This window comes from Oncorhynchus gorbuscha, unplaced genomic scaffold (genome assembly GCF_021184085.1).
Source record: "Oncorhynchus gorbuscha isolate QuinsamMale2020 ecotype Even-year unplaced genomic scaffold, OgorEven_v1.0 Un_scaffold_6234, whole genome shotgun sequence".
NCBI classification, from domain to species: Eukaryota; Metazoa; Chordata; class Actinopteri; order Salmoniformes; family Salmonidae; genus Oncorhynchus; species Oncorhynchus gorbuscha.
The window spans coordinates 9,391-22,012 of NW_025749886.1; the positions used below are offsets into that span (position 1 = coordinate 9,391).

The window sequence follows — 12,622 nt, forward strand, 5'->3', positions numbered from 1 at the left end:
TTGACTCAAAGGATGTCAATTAGCCTATCAGAAGCTTCTAAAGCCATGACATCATTTTCGGGAATTTTACAAACTGTTTAAAGGCACAGCCAACTTATTGTATGTAAACTTCTGGCCCACTGAATTTGTGATACAGTGAATTATAAGTGAAATAATCCCAATGTAAACAATTGTTGGAAAAATGACTTGTGTCATGCACAAAGTAGATGTCCGAACCGTCTGCCAAAACGATCGTTTGTTAGCAAGAAATGTGGGGAGGTGTTGACAAACAGGTTTTAATGACCCCAGCCTAAGTGGATGGAAACTTACGAGTTCAACTATATGTACCATTTCAAACTGGAAAACGAATTGCACTGTAGTACCCTTCCCTGGTGGTCTAGTGGTTAGGATTCGGCGCTCTCACCGCCGCGGCCCGGGTTCGATTCCCGGTCAGGGAACTACTCTTTTGCTACATGTTTACTTGTACAACCTGTCACAATGAATATAGAAGGTTATCGCACATATGTACCAGCTCACACTGAGAACCAATTTGCACTGTATTATCCTTCCCTGGTGGTCTAGTGGTTAGGATTCGGCGCTCTCACCGCCGCGGCCCGGGTTTGATTCCCGGTCAGGAAATAGTCTATGCTCCTTGTTTACTTGTGCAACCTGTCACTATGAATTTAGTAGGTTGTCGCACATATGTACCACTTCAAATTGCAAACCGATTTGCCCTGCTGTGTCCTTCCCAGGTGTTCTAGTGGTGCACTAGACCCTCCTGCAGCAAAGCAACCCCACAACATGATGGTGTTCTTCGGCTGAAATCCTCACCTTTTCCCTCCAAACATAACAATGGTCATTATGGCCAAACAGTTCGATTTTTGTTTCATCAGACCAGAGGACATTTCTCCAAAAACTAGGATCTTTGTCCCCAAACTGTAGTATGGCTTTTTTATGGCGGTTTTGGAGCAGTAGCTTCTTCCTTGCAGAGGAAGGAGCTTCCTTGCATTTCAAACTGGGAAACGAATTGCACTGTAGTACCCTTCCCTGGTGGTCTAGTGGTTAGGATTCGGCGCTCTCACCGCCGCGGCCCGGGTTCGACTCCCGATTTCCACTGTAGTACCCTTCCCTGGTGGTTCGACTCCCAGTTCGACTCCCGATTTGCACTGTAGTACCCTTCCCTGGTGGTCTAGTGGTTAGGATTCGGCGCTCTCACCGCTGCGGCCCGGGTTCGATTCACGGTCAGGGAACTAATCTTTTGCTACATGTTTACTTGTACAACCTGTCACAATGAATATAGAAGGTTATCGCACATATGTACCAGCTCACACTTGGAACCGATTTGCACTGTAGTACCCTTCCCTGGTGGTCTAGTGGTTAGGATTCGGCGCTCTCACCGCCGCGGCCCGGGTTCGATTCCGGTCAGGGAACTACCTTTTGCTACATGTTTACTTGTACAACCTGTCACAATGAATATAGAAGGTTATCGCACATATGTACCAGCTCACACTGAGAACCGATTTGCACTGTATTATCCTTCCCTGGTGGTCTAGTGGTTAGGATTCGGCGCTCTCACCGCCGCGGCCGGGTTCGATTCCCGGTCAGGGAAATAGTCTATGCTCCTTGTTTACTTGTGCAACCTGTCACTATGAATTTAGTAGGTTGTCGCACATATGTACCACTTCAAATTGCAAACCGATTTGCACTGCAGTGTCCTTCCCAGGTGTTCTAGTGGTGCACCAGACCCTCCTGCAGCAAAGCACCCCCACAACATGATGGTGTTCTTCGGCTTGAAAGCCTCCCCTTTTCCCTCCAAACATAACAATGGTCATTATGGCCAAACAGTTCGATTTTTGTTTCATCAGACCAGAGGACATTTCTCCAAAAACTAGGATCTTTGTCCCCAAACTGTAGTATGGCTTTTTATGGCGGTTTTGGAGCAGTAGCTTCTTCCTTGCTGAGCGGCCTCTCGGGGTATGTCGATATAGGACTCGTTTGCCTGTGGATGTAGACCATTTTGTACCTGTTTCCTCCAGCATCTTCACAAGGTCCTTTGCTGTTGTTCTGGGATGGATTTGCACTTTTCGACCTAAAGTTTTAATGACTCCAGCCTAAGTGGATGGAAACTTACGACTTCAACTATATGTACCATTTCAAACTGGGAAGGCGAATTGCACTGTAGTATCCTTCCCTGGTGGTCTAGTGGTTAGGATTCGATTCCCCGGTCAGTGAACTGCTCTTTTGCTACATGTTTACGTGTGCAACCTGTCACAATGAATATAGAAGGTTATCGCACATATGTACCAGCTCACACTGGGAACAATTTGAAATGTTGTACCCTTCCCTGGTGGTCTAGTGCTTGATTTGGCGCTCTCACAGCCGCTGCCCGGGTTCGATTCCCGTTCAGGGAACTAATCTTTTGCTACATGTTTACTTGTGCAACCTGTCACAATGAATATAGAAGGTTATCGCACATATGTACCAGCTCACACTGGGAACCGATTTGAACTGTAGTCCCTTCCCTGGTGGTCTAGTGGTTAGGATTCGGCGCTCTCACCGCCGCGACCCGGGTTCGATTTGTTCAGGGAACAGCTTTGCTACATGTTTACTTGTGCAACCTGTCACAATGAATATAGGAGGTTAACATATGTACCATCTCACACTGGGAACTGATTTGCACTGCAGTGTCCTTCCCAGGTGTTCTAGTGGTGCACCAGACCCTCCTGCAGCAAAGCACCCCCACAACATGATGGTGTTCTGAGCGGGCTCTCGAGGTTTGTCGATATAGGACTCGTTTGCCTGTGGATATAGACCATTTTGACCTGTTTCCTCCAGCATCTTCACAAGGTCCTTTGCTGTTGTTCTGGGATGGATTTGCAAACTGGGAAAAATGATACGTTCATCTCTAGGGAAGAACGCGTCTCCTTCCTGAGCGGTATGACGCCTGCGCCATACCATGGTGTTTAACTGGTGCGTCTATTGTTTCTACAGATGAGCGAGGACCTTCAGGCGTTTGGAAATTGCTCCCAAGGAGGAACCAGACTTGTGGAGGTCTACATTTTTTCTGAGGTTTTGGATTTCCTTTGCTTTTCCCATGGAGTCAAGCAAAGAGGCACTGATTTGAAGGTAGGCCTTGAAATACATCTACAGGTACTCCTCCAATTGACTCAAAGGATGTCAATTAGCCTAAAGCTTCTAAAGCCATGACATCATTTTCGGGAATTTTACAAACTGTTTAAAGGCACAGCCAACTCATTGTATGTAAACTTCTGGCCCACTGAATTTTGCAGTGAATTAGTGACCCTTCCCTGGTGGTCTAATGGTTGGAAAAATGACTTGTGTCATGCACAAAGTAGCCCGGGTCTAACCGTCTGCCAAAACGATCGTTTGTTACAAGAAATGTTTAGGGGTTGACAAACAGGTTTTAATGACTGAATATAGAAGGTTATCGACTTCAACTATATGTACCATTTCAAACTGGAACCGATTTGCACTGTAGTACCCTTCCCTGGTGGTCTAGTGGTTAGGATTCGGCGCTCTCACCGCCGCTGCCCGGGTTCGATTCCCGGTCAGGGAACTGCTCTTTTGCTACATGTTTACTTGTACAACCTGTCACAATGAATATAGAAGGTTATCGCACATATGTACCAGCTCACACTGGGAACCGATTTGCACTGTAGTACCCTTCCCTGGTGGTCTAGTGGTTAGGATTCGGCGCTCTCACCGCCATGGCTCGGGTTCGATTCCCCGGTCAGGGAAATAGTCTATTCTCCATGTTTACTTGTGCAACCTGTCACAAATGAATTTAGTAGGTTGTCGCACATATGTACCACTTCAAATTGCAAACCGATTTGCCCTGCAGTGTCCTTCCCAGGTGTCTAGTGGTGCACCATACCTCCTGCAGCAAAGCACCCCCACAACATGATGGTGTTCTTCGGCTTGAAAGCCTCCCCTTTTCCCTCCAAACATAACAATGGTCATTATGGCCAAACAGTTCGATTTTTTGTTTCATCAGACCAGAGGACATTTCTCCAAAAACTAGGATCTTTGTCCCCAAACTGTAGTATGGCTTTTTTTATGGCGGTTTTGGAGCAGTAGCTTCTTCCTTGCTGAGCGGCCTCTCGGGTATGTCGATATAGGACTCGTTTGCCTGTGGATATAGACCATTTTGTACCTGTTTCCTCCAGCATCTTCACAAGGTCCTTTTGCTGTTGTTCTGGGATGGATTTGCACTTTTCGACCCAAAGTATGTTCATCTCTAGGAGAGAGAACGCGCTCCTTCTGAATGACGCCTGCGTCATACCATGGTGTTTATACTTGCGTACTATTGTTTCTACAGATGAGCGAGGTACCTTCAGGCGTTTGGAAATTGCTCCCAAGGAGGAACCAGACTTGTGGAGGTCTACATTTTTTTCTGAGGTCTTCTCTGATTTCCTTTGCTTTTCCCATGGAGTCAAGCAAAGAGGCACTGAGTTTGAAGGTAGGCCTTGAAATACATCTACAGGTACACCTCCAATTGACTCAAAGGATGTCAATTAGCCTATCAGAAGCTTCTAAAGCCATGACATCATTTTCGGGAATTTTACAAACTGTTTAAAGGCACAGCCAACTTTGTGTATGTAAACTTCTGGCCCACTGAATTTGTGATACAGTGAATTATAAGTGAAATAATCCCTCTGTAAACAATTGTTGGAAAAATGACTTGTGTCATGCACAAAGTAGATGTCCTAACCGACTGCCAAAACTATCGTTTGTTAGCAAGAAATGTGGGGAGGTGTTGACAAACAGGTTTTAATGACCCAGCCTAAGTGGATGGAAACTTACGACTTCAACTATATGTACCATTTCAAACTGGGAAACGAATTGCACTGTAGTACCCTTCCCTGGTGGTCTAGTGGTTAGGATTCGGCGCTCACCGCGCGGCCCGGGTTCGACTCCCGATTTCCACTGTAGTACCCTTTCCTGGTGGTTCGACTCCCAGTTCGACTCCCGATTTCTGTAGTACCCTTCCCTGGTGGTCAAACCGATTCGGGGTTCGCTGGTCTTCCTACATGTTTACTTGTACAACCTTCCTGCAGCAAAGTCAGGGAACTACTCGTATTATCCTTTTGCTACATGTTTGAACAATGTCATTACAACCTGTCACAATGAATACAGAAGGTTATCGCACATATGTACCAGCTCACACTTGGAACCGATTTGCACTGTCGTACCCCCTTCCCTGGTGGTCTAGTGGTTAGATTCGCGCTCTCACCGCCGCGGGGCCGGGTTCGATTCCCGGTCAGGGAACTACTCTTTTGCTACATGTTTACTTGTACAACCTGTCACAATGAATATAGAAGGTTATCGCACATATGTACCAGCTCACACTAGGAACCGATTTGCACTGTAGTACCCTTCCTGGTGGTCTAGTGGTTAGGATGCAAAAACTAGGTTATTGCAAAAACTAGGATCTTTGTCCCCAAACTGTAGTATGGCTTTTATGGCGGTTTTGGAGCAGTAGCTTCTTCCTTGCTGAGCGGCCTCTCGGGGTATGTCGATATAGGACTCGTTTGCCTGTGGATATAGACCATTTTGTACCTGTTTCCTCCAGCATCTTCACAAGGTCCTTTGCTGTTGTTCTGGGATGGATTTTCACTTTTCGACCCAAAGTACGTTCATCTCTAGGAGAGAGAACGCGTCTCCTTCCTGAGCGGTATGACGCCTGCGTGGTCCCATGGTGTTTATACTTGCGTACTATTGTTTCTACAGATGAGCGAGGTACCTTCAGGCGTTTGGAAATTGCTCCCAAGGAGGAACCAGACTTGTGGAGGTCTACATTTTTTTCTGAGGTCTTGGCTGATTTCCTTTGCTTTTCCCATGGAGTCAAGCAAAGAGGCACTGAGTTTGAAGGTAGGCCTTGAAATACATCTACAGGTACACCTCCAATTGACTCAAAGGATGTCAATTAGCCTATCAAGCTTCTAAAGCCAAGACATCATTTTCGGGAATTTTACAAACTGTTTAAAGGCACAGCCAACTTTTGTATGTAAACTTCTGGCCCACTGAATTTGTGATACAGTGAATTATAATGAAATAATCCCTCTGTAAACAATTGTTGGAAAAATGACTTGTGTCATGCACAAAGTAGATGTCCTAACCGACTGCCAAAACTATCGTTTGTTAGCAAGAAATGTGGGGAGGGTTGACAAACAGGTTTTAATGACTCCAGCCTAAGTGGATGGAAACTTACGACTTCAACTATATGTACCATTTCAAACTGGGAAACGAATTGCACTGTAGTACCCTTCCCTGGTGGTCTAGTGGTTAGGATTCGGCGCTCTCCGCCGCGGCCCGGTTTCGATTCAGTGAACTGCTCTTTTGCTACATGTTTACGTGTGCAACCTGTCACAATGAATATAGAAGGTTATCGCACATATGTACCAGCTCACACTGGGAACCGATTTGCAATGTTGTACCCTTCCCTGGTGGTCTAGTGGTTAGGATTCGGCGCTCTCACCGCCGCGGCCCGGGTTCGATTCCCGGTCAGGGAACTACTCTTTTGCTACATGTTTACTTGTACAACCTGTCACAATGAATATAGAAGGTTATCGCACATATGTACCAGCTCACACTGAGAACCAATTTGCACTGTATTATCCTTCCTGGTGGTCTAGTGGTTAGGATTCGGCGCTCTGATTTCACCGCCGCGGCCCGGGTTCGATTCCCGGTCAGGGAAATAGTCTATGCTCCTTGTTTACTTGTGCAACCTGTCACTATGAATTTAGAAGGTTGTCGCACATATGTACCACTTCAAATTGCAAACCGATTTGCCCTGCAGTGTCCTTCCCAGGTGTTCTAGTGGTGCACCAGACCCTCCTGCAGCAAAGCACCCCACAACATGATGGTGTTCTTCGGCTTGAAAGCCTCCCCTTTTCCCTCCAAACATAACAATGGTCATTATGGCCAAACAGTTCGATTTTGTTTCATCAGACCAGAGGACATTTCTCCAAAAACTAGGATCTTTGTCCCCAAACTGTAGTATGGCTTTTTATGGCGGTTTTGGAGCAGTAGCTTCTTCCTTGCTGAGCGGCCTCTCGGGGTATGTCGATATAGGACTCGTTTGCCTGTGGATATAGACCATTTTGTACCTGTTTCCTCCAGCATCTTCACAAGGTCCTTTGCTGTTGTTCTGGGATGGATTTGCACTTTTCGACCCAAAGTACGTTCATCTCTAGGAGAGAGAACGCGTCTCCTTCCTGAGCGGTATGACGCCTGCGTGGTCCCATGGTGTTTATACTTGCGTACTATTGTTTCTACAGATGAGCGAGGTACCTTCAGGCGTTTGGAAATTGCTCCCAAGGAGGAACCAGACTTGTGGAGGTCTACATTTTTTTTCTGAGGTCTTGCCTGATTTCCTTTGCTTTTCCCATGGAGTCAAGCAAAGAGGCACTGAGTTTGAAGGTAGGCCTTGAAATACATCTACAGGTACACCTCCAATTGACTCAAAGGATGTCAATTAGCCTATCAGAAGCTTCTAAAGCCATGACATCATTTTCAGGAATTTTACAAACTGTTTAAAGGCACAGCCAACTTAGTGTATGTAAACTTCTGGCCCACTGAATTTGTGATACAGTGAATTATAAGTGAAATAATCCCTCTGTAAACAATTGTTGGAAAAATTACTTGTGTCATGCACAAAGTAGATGTCCTAACCGACTGCCAAAACTATCGTTTGTTAGCAAGAAATGTGTGGAGGGGTTGACAAACAGGTTTTAATGACTCCAGCCTAAGTGGATGGAAACTTACGACTTCAACTATATGTACCATTTCAAACTGGGAAACGAATTGCACTGTAGTACCCTTCCCTGGTGGTCTAGTGGTTAGGATTCGGCGCTCTCACCGCCGCCCAGGGGTTCGATTACCCGGTCAGGGAACTACTCTTTTGCTACATGTTTACTTGTACAACCTGTCACAATGAATATAGAAGGTTATCGCACATATGTACCAGCTCACACTTGGAACCGATTTGCACTGTAGTACCCTTCCCTGGTGGTCTAGTGGTTAGGATTCGGCGCTCTCACCGCCGCGGCCCGGGTTCGATTCCCGGTCAGGGAACATTTCCACTTTTGCTACATCCTTGTACAACCTGTCACAATGAATATAGAAGGTTATCGCACATATGTATCAGCTCACACTGAGAACCAATTTGCACTGTATTATCCTTCCCTGGTGGTCTAGTGGTTAGGATTCGGCGCTCTACCGCGCGGCCCGGGTTGATTCCCGGTCAGGAAATAGTCTATGCTCCTTGTTTACTTGTGCAACCTGTCACTATGAATTTAGTAGGTTGTCGCACATATGTACCACTTCAAATTGCAAACCGATTTGCCCTGCTGTGTCCTTCCCAGGTGTTCTAGTGGTGCACTAGACCCTCCTGCAGCAAAGCAACCCCACAACATGATGGTGTTCTTCGGCTTGAAATCCTCACCTTTTCCTCCAAACATAACAATGGTCATTATGGCCAAACAGTTCGATTTTTGTTTCATCAGACCAGAGGACATTTCTCCAAAAACTAGGATCTTTGTCCCCAAACTGTAGTATGGCTTTTTTATGGCGGTTTTGGAGCAGTAGCTTCTTCCTTGCAGAGGAAGGAGCTTCTTGCATTTCAAACTGGGAAACTCTTTTGCACTGTAGTACCCTTCCCTGGTGGTCTAGTGGTTAGGATTCGGCGCTCTCACCTGCCGCGGCCCGGGTTTGACTCCCGATTTCCACTGTAGTACCCTTCCCTGGTGGTTCGACTCCCAGTTTGACTCCGATTTGCACTGTAGTACCCTTCCCTGGTGGTCTAGTGGTTAGGATTCGGCGCTCTCACCGCTGCGGCCCGGGTTTGATTCATGGTCAGGGAACTAATCTTTTGCTACATGTTTACTTGTACAACCTGTCACAATGAATATAGAAGGTTATCGCACATATGTACCAGCTCACACTTGGAACCGATTTGCACTGCAGTACCCTTCCCTGGTGGTCTAGTGGTTAGGATTTGCCCTCACCGCCACGGCCCGGGTTCAACCCGGTCAGGGAACTACTCTTTTGCTACATCTTTACTTCTACAACCTGTCACAATGAATATAGAAGGTTATGTACATATGTACCAGCCACACTGAGAACCAATTTGCACTGTTTATCCTTCCCTGGTGGTCTAGTGGAAAAATTACATTTTCACCTAGGATCGGGTTCGATTCCCGGTCAGGGAAATAGTCTATGCTTTGTTAGCTTGTGCAACCTGTCACTATGAATTTAGTAGGTTGTCGCACATATGCATTTCAAACTGGGAAACGAATTGCACTGTAGTACCCTTCCCTGGTGGTCTAGTGGTTAGGATTCGGCGCTCTCACTCCCTCCAAACATAACGCGTCCGGGTTTGACTCAGACCGATTTCCACTGTAGTACCCTGTAGTATTCCCTGGTGGTTTGACTCCCAGTTCGAGCTCCTGATTTGCACTGTAGTACCCTTCCCTGGTGGTCTAGTGGTTAGGAGGGCTCTCACCGCTCTTTGATTCCTGGTCAGGGAACTACTCTTTTTGCTACATGTTTACTTGTACAACCTGTCACAATGAATATAGAAGGTTATCGCACATATGTACCAGCACACACTTGGAACCGATTTGCACTGTAATACCCTTCCTGGTGGTCTAGTGGTTAGGATTCGGTGCTCTCACCGCTGCGGCCCGGGTTCGGCACAGCCAACTCATTGTATGTAAACTTCTGGCCCACTGAATTTGTGATACAGTGAATTATAAGTGAAATAATCCCAATGTAAACAATTGTTGGAAAAATGACTTGTGTCATGCACAAAGTAAATGTCCTAACCGTCTGCCAAAACGATCGTTTGTTAGCAAGAAATGTGGGGAGGGGTTGACAAACAGGTTTTAATGACTCCAGCCTAAGTGGATGGAAACTTACGAATTCAACTATATGTACCATTTCAAACTGGGAAACTAATTGCACTGAAGTACCCTTCCCTGGTGGTCTAGTGGTTAGGATTCGGGCGCTCACTGCCGCGGCCGGGTTCGACTCTGATTTCCACTGTAGTACCCTTCCTGGTGGTTCGACTCTCAGTTCGACTCTGATTTGCACTGTAGTACCCTTCCCTGGTGGTCTAGTGTTTAGGATTCTGCGCTCTCACAGCCGCAGCCCGGGTTCGACTCCTGATTTCCACTGTACTACCCTTCCCTGGTGGTTCGACTCCCAGTTCGACTCCCGATTTGCACTGTAGTACCCTTCCCTAGTGGTCTACTACTCTTTTGCTACATGTTTACTTGTACAACCTGTCACAATTAATATAGGTTATCGCACATATGTACCAGCTCACACTTGGAACCGATTTGCACTGTAGTACCCTTCCCTGGTGGTCTAGTGGTTAGGATTCGGCGCCTCACCGCTGCCGCCCGGGTTCGATTCCTGATCAGGGAACTAGTCTTTTGCTACATGTTTACTTGTACAACCTGTCACAATGAATATAGAAGGTTATCGCACATATGTACCAGCTCACACTGAGAACCGATTTACACTGTATTATCCTTCCCTGGTGGTCTAGTGGTTAGGATTCGGCGCTCTCACCGCCGCGGGCCTGGGTTTGATGCACGGTCAGGGAAATAGTCTATGCTCCTTGTTTACTTCTGCAACCTGTCACAATGAATATAGAAGGTTATCGCACATATACCAGCTCACACTGGAACTGATTTGCACTGCAGTGTCCTTCCCAGGTGTTCTAGTGGTGCACCAGACCCTTTAGTGGTTAGGAAAGCCTCCCTTTTCCCCCTCCAAACCAATGGTCATGGCTTTCAAACAGTTCGATTTTGTTTCATCAGACCAGAGGACATTTCTCCAATAACTAGGATCTTTGTCCCCAAACTGTAGTATGGCTTTTTTTTATGGCAGTTTTGGAGCAGTAGCTTCCTTGCTGAGCGGCCTCTCGGGCTATGTCGATATAGGACTCGTTTGCCTGTGGATATAGACCATTTTGTACCTGTTTCTCCAGCATCTTCACAAGGTCCTTTGCTGTTGTTCTGGGATGGATTTGCATTTGTCGACCCAAAGTATGTTCATCTCTAGAGAGAGAACGCGTCTCCTTCCTGAGCGGTATGACGCCTGCGTCATACCATGGTGTTTATACTTATGCGTACTATTGTTTCTACAGATGAGCGAGGTACCTTCAGGCGTTTGGAAATTGCTCCTCTGGAGGAACCATACTTGTGGAGGTCTACATTTTTTTTCTGAGGTCTTGTTGATTTCCTTGCTTTTCCCATGGAGTCAAGCAAAGAGGCACTGAGTTTGAAGGTAGGCCTTGAAATACATCTACAGGTACACACACCTCCAATTGACTCAAAGGATGTCAATTAGCCTATCAGAAGCTTCTAAAGCCATGACATCATTTTCGGGGAATTTTACAAACTGTTTAAAGGCACAGCCAACTTAGTGTATGTAAACTTCTGGCCCACTGAATTTGTGATACAGTGAATTATAAGTGAAATAATCCTCTGTAAACAATTGTTGGAAAAATTACTTGTGTCATGCACAAAGTAGATGTCCTAACCGACTGCCAAAACTATCGTTTGTTAGCAAGAAATGTGGGGAGGGGTTGACAAACAGGTTTTAATGACCCAGCCTAAGTGGATGGAAACTTACGACTTCAACTATATGTACCATTTCAAACTGGGAAACTAATTGCACTGTGTACCTTCCCTGGTGGTCTAGTGGTTAGGATTCGATTCCCGGTCAGGGAACTACTCTTTTGCTACATGTTTACTTGTACAACCTGTCACCGACATATGTACCAGCTCACACTGAGGATTTGCACTGTATTATCCTTCCCCCTTGTGATCTCACCGGTGCGGCTCCGGGTTCAATTCCCCGGTCAGGGAACTAATCTTTTGCTACATGTTTACTTGTACAACCTGTCACAATGAATATAGAAGATTATCGCACATATGTACCAGCTCACACTGAGAACCGATTTGCACTGTAGTACCCTTCCTGGTGGTCTAGTGGTTAGGATTGGGCGGCGGGTTCCATTCCCGGTCAGGGAACTACTCATTTTGCTACATGTTTACTTGTACAACCTGTCACAATGAATATAGAAGGTTATCGCACATATGAGTCACACTGGGAACCGATTTGAAATGTTGTACCCTTCCCTGGTGGTCTAGTGTTAGAGGTAACGGTCAGAATCTACTTTTGCTACATCTTTACTTGTACAACCTGTCACAATGAATATAGAAGGTTATCGCACATATGTACCCAGCTCACACTGAGAACCAATTTGCACTGTATTATCCTTCCCTGGTGGTCTAGTGGTTAGGATTCGGTGCTCTCACCGCTGTGGCTCAGGTTCGATTCCCGGTCAGGGAAATAGTCTATTCTCCTTGTTTACTTGTGCAACCTGACATTATGAATTTAGTAGGGTTGTCGCACATATGTACCACTTCAAATTGAAAACCGATTTGCCCTGCAGTGTCCTTCCCAGGTGTTCTAGTGGTGAACTCGTATCTCCTGCAGCACACCCACAACATGATGGTGTTCTTTGGCTTGAAAGCCTCCCCTTTTCCCTCCAAACATAACAATGGTCATTATGGCCAAACAGTTCGATTTTTGTTTCATCAGA

General features: G+C 46.1%; 4 non-coding genes across 4 annotated transcripts; all 4 read left to right on the forward strand.

Moving 5' to 3' along the window:
• The first annotated feature begins 365 nt into the window (after positions 1 to 365).
• trnae-cuc lies at positions 366 to 437 on the forward strand. Its single transcript has one exon. It is a non-coding gene; the product is annotated as a tRNA-Glu (tRNA).
• Positions 438 to 6,440: 6,003 nt separating this feature from the next.
• On the forward strand, positions 6,441 to 6,512 carry trnae-cuc. Its single transcript has one exon. It is a non-coding gene; the product is annotated as a tRNA-Glu (tRNA).
• A 108-nt stretch (positions 6,513 to 6,620) lies between these two features.
• trnaq-cug lies at positions 6,621 to 6,697 on the forward strand. The gene is given in 2 exon segments: positions 6,621 to 6,657; positions 6,663 to 6,697. It is a non-coding gene; the product is annotated as a tRNA-Gln (tRNA).
• A 1,307-nt stretch (positions 6,698 to 8,004) lies between these two features.
• On the forward strand, positions 8,005 to 8,076 carry trnae-cuc. Its single transcript has one exon. It is a non-coding gene; the product is annotated as a tRNA-Glu (tRNA).
• The last annotated feature ends 4,546 nt before the right edge of the window (positions 8,077 to 12,622 follow it).